The sequence below is a fragment of the Malania oleifera genome, chromosome 5 (assembly GCF_029873635.1).
Source record: "Malania oleifera isolate guangnan ecotype guangnan chromosome 5, ASM2987363v1, whole genome shotgun sequence".
In the NCBI taxonomy this organism is placed as follows: Eukaryota; Viridiplantae; Streptophyta; class Magnoliopsida; order Santalales; family Ximeniaceae; genus Malania; species Malania oleifera.
Window position 1 is genome coordinate 111,994,243 of NC_080421.1, and position 8,390 is coordinate 112,002,632.

Sequence of the window (8,390 nt, forward strand, 5' to 3'; positions counted from 1 at the left end):
GAGGCGTGATGAGGAGCTAGGGAAGTGGGGCCCACATAGCAAAGACTTTTAGTCTCGAACGTACTTCTAGGAGGAGGGCAGATATACGACGTCAGAGTGAGGCGAGGCTGACAGGTGGCAGCGTGTGGAATCTGGAGTCGAGCGGCGGTTTTGGGACGGTGGGGGCGGGGCGGGTGGCGGAGGAGGATGGAGGCGTGGCTTCGCCGTTACTCAGACTGCAGTAACGGAGCTGCGGTGGCGTCGGAGGTGGTCAACGAAGTTGACGGCAGGGAAAGGGCGGAGATCCCAGACAAGCGGGCGGAGGTGGGGTGTGGGCCCCACGTGATAGATCAACCAACTCCCTCCGTCACTCTCCCACAGTCCCACTGACTTTCGGAGCCCATTGCCCACGTCAGTAAAGGCCTCTCAAGTCTTCACCCTTCACTTCCCCCTCCCCCCAAAATTAATTAATTAATGGTAAAATATTATGTCTAATTTCTGTTCATTTATTTATTTATTGGGTGTTTTCGTAATTAAGATTAGCGATTTTCCTATTCAAAATTTTTAATTTTAATTTTTGAGCAAGCAATTGAAAATAAGAGATGTGATTTAATAATTTTAACTTGTCTAACTCAAGCTGCTTAGTAGAGCTTCAACATACTTCTTAAATAAATAAATTACCGTCTAATCATCATAAATCGATAATTAATTTTTTAAAAATGATTGAATTTTATGGTTTAGAACAATAATATTATCTTTTTATTGCCTTAAAAAAATAAAAATACTTTATAATTTTTTAGTGTTGATTAGAGATCTATAAGAAGCCTAAAAGTACAAAATGGTCATGCTCATTCATTCTATATTTTTTTCACCCCTTTTAGAATTCAAACTCAATCAATATACACTATTATTGAATATAATGTATAATTAATCGAACTCAAAACCGATTGAACCAAATTTTGGTTAAAATCGGTTAACCAATTTAACCAATTTAATATTTTAATATATATAAAATATAAATTATTTTAATATATATATATATAATAAGTGTTATTAATTTATAAACTGAACTCAAAAACCAAGCCTAAAACCAAAAATCAAAATTCAACAAAAATGAAAATCGAACCAAACCAAATAAATTTTTAATCAAATCAAACCAAATAAATTTTTAACTGAATCAAATCGACCAAATTTACTTGGTTAATTTGGTTTTAACCGAATTATGCTCACTCCTAGCCATATGTATATATTTACGACTCTTTGATAGATCAAGTCACTTACAAAGCTTCATATAAAGAGTTGTTGATCCCTCTCACCATTCAACCAATTTTGATAGAACCTCCATAAAGTAGATAAGCAATTTCCATATAATTAAGACTTAATTGATCAACAAGAATATTTGAAGGACATAAGACGTACTTGTTTCAAAGCGTAGTTGTCTCAATAAAATGAAGTATATACATCTCGAATTATCGAAAATTCTTTTTATGAAAGTTTTACAATATCTTCTACATATTTTCAATGGGTAATTGGCTTTTATTCTGGGTTTGATGTCGCATCATAGTGTTCAAAATAGCGCGATGGTGATTGGAGTGTCCGAATTATAATAAATAAATAAATAAACTTAGTTAATGTGAATTGAGAAAAGTCGTCAATTATAAGATATCATATTATGATTTAAATTTACATAAAATATTATTGTTGTAACTTTGTAAGTGTGAGTTATAAATTTTATATATTGTATCCTTCTTTTTAAAATAATATTTTCTTTTGAGAAATAAAGAAGGATAGAATACGTGTCACCAAAGCAAGCCAAGTTGAAGTTCCATTTCATGTGATGTGAGTAAGGGGGCTCCGCCCCAATAAAGTCAATGCTAAAATTAATATTAAACCATTTCGTCTACTGCAACATATCTATAATATGCGTTTAGTTAATTTAATTATGGCTTTGCTTTGAAATTAAACGTGGTCCCTTGTCTAGAAGTGCAAGTATTCATTCATCCATCTTAGAACAATGCCCAATGCCCCCATACCTTCCTCCATATTTAAGTTTAGTGAAGACTACATTTTCTTCTTTCTTTTGAGTTGTGACTGGTGCAGATATTTCAGAAATTGATTAATAAACTTCTTTATTTCTAACTCGTTTTTATTTTAAAATTTGAAAAAGGGGATTTAGGAATTGAGTGCAGTACGAAATTTATGCTCTCAAATGCAGTTAAAAAGAAAATATCATCATGTATCCATATTCTGGTAAGTCTGTCATCACTAGGGGTGGCAAATTGGGTTAACGGGTTGGGTTTGGGTGTGTCATAAATGAGTCGGGATTAAATGGATTTGGGTTGACCCGTTTATTATCGGGTGGCTACTATGTAAACCTAAATCTGCCCGTTTAATAAACGGGTCACCCGTTTAAAAAATATAATTTATTTATTTTAAAAATTTTTAAAAATTTCATATAAAATGACATACATATTTTTTTATAAGAAAAACACACTCCTTCATTTTATTTTTAAACAGATCACAACAGGCTAGGTGACCCAACCCGAACTCACCTAACCCGTTTAATAAACAGGCCGGGTCCAGATAAACCCAAATGCGGTTGAAATGGCCGGGTCACGGGCCACCCGTTGGGTTTCAACCCGTTTTGCCACCCCTAGCTAGCCATCGTCAACACGAACACAAGGTCCATAAACATCTATATAGAATAGCGTACATTAATTACTACTTTTATGTTCATTCCCTTTATCCAAATATATTTGAGTCTTTAGGTTCTTAGGTGTAATATATTTTTTTTTTTTAAATATTTTTGGACTTGGTGGGCATAGAGCGCATTGACTTAATGTTATCAGAAAAGCAGTCTATTTTTTTTTAAACAAATTTGAGTTGAATAATTTGGCTCAACACAGAACGTGATTGACACTTTCTAATAATAACTGTAACAATAATAATATATGTCAAAATCTACACTCTGATGCCTAACGTAGTCATGTTAATGTCATATATAGTACCTTTGTATTCATTCACTTGAATCGGAATAGGTACGGTATGAATTTAGGCGGATGAATTTTTCCAACAGTTAAAGGCTTTATTATTATTATTATTATTATTATTATTAGTAGTAGTAGTATTAAATTTTATGCAATATATTTTTTCTAGTAAGCATCTAAGGTCAATGGGAAAGGGGTGGAGGATGGGGATGGGGGCATATTTTCTTGTTTGTAATTTGTCCTTTAGCCCTTTAAGCCAATGAGGCGTGGCTTCCTTTTTCCCTAACTCCTAATTTCCTCTCCCATAAACTACGATGTCCAAGTTGACCGACCCACCCCCACCCAAGATAGAGACTCAAGAGGCCACCATGTCCTTCTACCTTCTTTTGGACTTTGAAAAGGCAAGGACTCCAAAGGCTCCACCAACATTGCAGGAAAAAAAAATTAGGTCAGCGTGATTATCTCATTAACCATTTTAATCGAACGAAAACATACGGTAGATAGTATCAGATTATACGCGGAACATACCATGTGAAATATATCGAGAAAAAATTAGGTCCTTCGGGCGGATCGGCGTGGTCTTCCTTTCATGGTCTATTATCCAATAAAAATATACCCAGCAATGGCTCCTATCAAGTTATGTGTAAGTCTTATCATGTGATGCTTATTGTTTAATGTGTTTTCATTGGATGAAAATGTTTAATGAAAGGACCATGTTGGTCATCTAGGACCTAATTTTTTTTCAAATTCTTGTCCACATAAATTTTAGGATTCTAATTTAGTTTTATTTGAATTTAAAAAAAAATTAATATAATTTTATAATATATTTTGTTTAAATGTACACATATTCATGATTCAAAATTCATAATTTCAAATATTATTTAATTTTTCACTTCCTCCAAATACGATTTTTGGAACCATGCACGTATATATATACACACACACACATACATAGGTTCAGTAAGTTTGACCTTGGTCTTAGTGACCAGATTAAACTAACCAAAGGAGAAGAAATTTCTAGATCCACCAAGTGTGTACATTAGATCTAACATGATTTTATCATCCCTATACAAAATTACCTAATTTAATTAAATATTTATTCAGAGTAAAATCAAGTTAAAACTAGCATGTACACTTCATATACCTTATATTTTTTTGCCAAATTAAATAGCATAGATTAGGGTTCGTGCGCCTACAAATTAAATGAACAAAAATATTATACATATACTTAATTAGAGTCATTAATTATAATATATATATATATATATATATCATAAATATTACACTTATTTTCTAAATAATATCCTTTTATTTACTTATACTTTTAGGTATTGTATTAAATATATCATATAATTATTTAAAGTAGTTGAAGTCAAAAAGTAGCAATCAAGAAATGAATGAAAGAAGGTTGAATGGAAAGAAGGGATAGGGGGTTGTTTGGCTTAGAAATTAAAGGTGTCCCCACCACTTCCCCCACACTTTTTCACAGTTCAAGCCTTTTATATATCAACTCCCCCACGCTACTCCTCTCTATCTCTCTGGGCAATTGTATGTACATAGTTTGAATGGGTCATATATATATATATATATATATATATACACACATAGATTAGCACTAGAGTGTTTCCTACTTCGTCAAGATGCATGGGGTTTTGTCAAATTAGGACAGGTGAGAGGGCCCTTTCAGCATTCTCTCCACAACCCTGGTCAACTAAAGTTTTTGCGATTGTCTATATAGCTTCATAGCTTCACCTCCACAAAAATGGAATGAAGGACCACCACCATTCATTTATTCATTAATTCAACACGCTTGTTAGTATGTACATATTATACATACATCAACGTAACTAAGTGCAACGATTCTATATAGGTCCAACTCCAATGAGATATTATTCGCTTTGATCTACTGATCTCACGAGTTTATTTTATAAAATGTGTCTCACTTAATTGGTTCAAACCCTCCTTATAAGCTCAAGATCTTCCTCATATACATCTGATATGGGTTTGCGATACCCTCTCCCATCGAATCTCTAACATTCTTGTAAGTGCGATTTTACCTACTACATATCCGATATGAATTCGTGACAAGCTCTCCCATCCGATTTTTGACATCCTTCTGAGTGTAATCTCTTAGTACAAATCCAATATGGGACCGTGACAGACCCTTGGTTTGACCTTTGACGTTTTCATCAAAGTGATAGTACTCCAAGGGTAGATCCACTTACATGATAGCATCCACAGGAAGACTCTAATACCAAATGTAACGGTCTTAGGCCCAACTCCGGTGAAGTATTATCTACTTTGGTCCACTAGCCTCATGGGTGTGTCTTGTAAAAGGCGTCTCACTTAGTTGAAACTCAAACACTCCTTATAAGCCCAAGATCTTCTTAATACACATTTGATGTGAGATCGTGATACTAAGGATACCCATATAATTGAATGCCAAACTCAATCACACACAAGTCAAAACTCACGACCAACTTCACCTTTTTCTAAGGTTATGTTTCGTTTGGCCCATGAAATTAATCTCAAAATTAATTAAGTTCACTAGAAATCATTCTACAAGTGATCCAAACACCCCCTTCATAGGGATGGCAAAAAATTGACGAGTCGGGTTTTGGTGTGTCATAAACGGGTGAAGGTCAAATGGGTTTAGATTCAGTTTGGCCTTTTATAAATCCAAATCCACTTGTTTAGTAAACAGATCATAAACGAGTATTCGTTATGCACCCATTTAAAAATACAATTGATTTATTTTAATTTTTTCTTCAATATTTCATCAAAATTAACTTTTTTATTAAAAAAAAATAGCCTAAAAGTGGACGGCTCAATGGCCAAAGGGCCTAAAAGCAAAAAATAAAATAAATAAAAAATAAACGAGTCACCCGATGGTACCCGACCCAAACATGTCCAACCTGTTTAATAAACAGGCTGGGTTCGGGTTGACTCGTTTATAAACGAATTGGCATTTTGTCACCTTTTCTCCTCCATCACAATATTTACTCTCTTTTTAGGAGCCTCTGCTGCTGCAATGCCTTTCATATGCTACAAAGGCCAAAGGCCCCTTCCAGTCCTCATGTTCAGTTACTGTTGAGAGAGATATCAATAAACAATCACAGCGGAATAATTCTTCTCCTTATATGCAAGTAAATATAGTGTATCTCTACTTTTATATGTGCTGGAAATAATAAGAAAAATAATCAATCACATCAAGCCACAAGAACACAATCAATTTTTTGTGTGGAAAACTTCCCTAGTGTGAGGAAAAAAAACCACAGGACTTAGTCCCGTTAAAATCTCCACTATCAATCAAATAATGGGTACACAAAGTCTTCTCTAATCGTAATTAAAGGATATAAATATCTCTTATCAAGATATCTACAATCTTGGCAAATACAAAGAGAATTAGAGAGAATATACCAAATTTGCCGTTACTGTTCACGGGCAAAAACCCCAACTCCCAAGCACCAAATCCGATATCCACCGTTCAGATTGTAGCTTCTTGAGTCGTACACCTCTCCTCCAAATTTCAGCTCAATCAGACCACAGACGAAGCAGGATCGGAGTCTTGATGAAATATGGGCCGCATGAGAAAAAGTCTCCTCTCTTCTCTCCTCTCTTTTTATAACTTCTTTTAGGTTTTTCACACTAAAAAGGCTGGGTTTTGAGCTTTTAATAAAGCTCACTTGGGCTTTCCTCCACATGGAAGGAAATAACCCAACAAATCTCCCCCTTTCCAACTATGTGGAGGGAATCGCCATCCCGGTGATCAAATAACTAACTTCAAGCTTCTCCATTAATAGTGTCTTAGTCAACATATCAGAACCATTATCATCAGTGTAAACCTTCTCAAGTTCCAATAACTTATCGTTCAACGCATCTCTGATCCAATGATATCGTACATCAATGTGCTTCGATCTTGTATGGAAACTGGAATTCTTACCAAGATGAATAGCATCTGGCTATCACAAAACAACACATACCTCTGCTGCTCAAAACCAAGTTCTCTCAAGAACTTCTTTGCCCATAACAACTCTTTAGTCGTTTTCGTTGCTGCAATGAACTCTACCTCTGTCGTAGAAAGTGCAATGCACTTTTGAAGTCTCGATTGCCAAGTTATAACCCCACCTGCAAAAGTTATCAAATAGCCCCGAAGTAGACTTACCAGTGTCCACATCCCCAGCCATATCTGCATCTGTGTAGCCAACTAACAATGGTTGTCTGTTTCCCAAACCAAGTTTCAAACTGGAAGTGTCACGAAGATACCTCATGATCCACTTCACTGCATTCTAGTGCTCTCTTCTCGGATTTGACAAGAATCGGCTAACTACACCAACTGCATAGGCTATATCTGGTCTTGTGCAAACCATTGCATACATCAAACTTCCTACTGCTGAGGCGTAAGTAACTCTTTCCATGTTTTCCTTTTCCTTATCTGTAGAAGGACATTCCTTTGTACTTAGTCTGAAGTGGGTAGCAAGAGGAGAGCTAACCACTTTAGCTTTGTCCATATTGAACCTCGGAAGCACTTTCTCAATGTACTCCTCTTGTGACAAATATAATTTCTTGGCACTCCTGTCACGACTGATTCTTATGCCAAGAATTTTCTTTGCTGACCCCAAATCCTTCATAGCAAATGACTTACTCAATTGCTTCTTCAATTGGTCAATCCTTGAAGCATTCCTGCCAACAATTAGCATGTCATCCACATAAAGCAGTAAGAAAATAAAATCATCATCAGAGAATTTCTGAACAAATACACAGTGATCTGAAGTTGTCTTCTTGTAGCCTTGCTCCCCCATAACAAACTCAAACTTCTTATACCACTATCTCAGTGCTTGTTTCAAACCATATAGGCTTTTCTTCAGTTTGCACACATAATCCTCTTTCCCTTTCACTCTGAAACCCTCTGGCTGCTTCATATAAATCTCTTCCTCCAAATCACCATGAAGGAAGGCAGTTTTCACATCCATCTGCTCAACTTCTAAGTCAAGACTAGCTGCTAAACCAAGTACTGTACGGATTGATGACCTCTTTACAATTAGAGAGAAGATCTCATCAAAATCAATACATTTTCTCTGACCGAACCCTTTTACAACCAATCTAGCTTTGTACCGTGGTCGTGAAGAGAACTCATTTGGCTTCTTCTTGTAAATCCACTTGTTCTCCAAAGCTCTTTTTCCTTTAGGCAACTTCACTAACTCAAAGGTGTGATTATCATACAATGACTGCATCTCATCTTGCATGGCCTCAACCCACTTTGTCTTGTGTTCATCTTCCATGGCTTTTGCAAAACACTGGGGCTCTCCCCCATTAGTCAATCACACATATTGTTCTACTAAATACTGAGTGGAAGGATGTCGGTCTCTAGCTGACCTCCTAGATGGAATCTCTGGTGGAATCTCTGGCACTGTCAACTGCTCA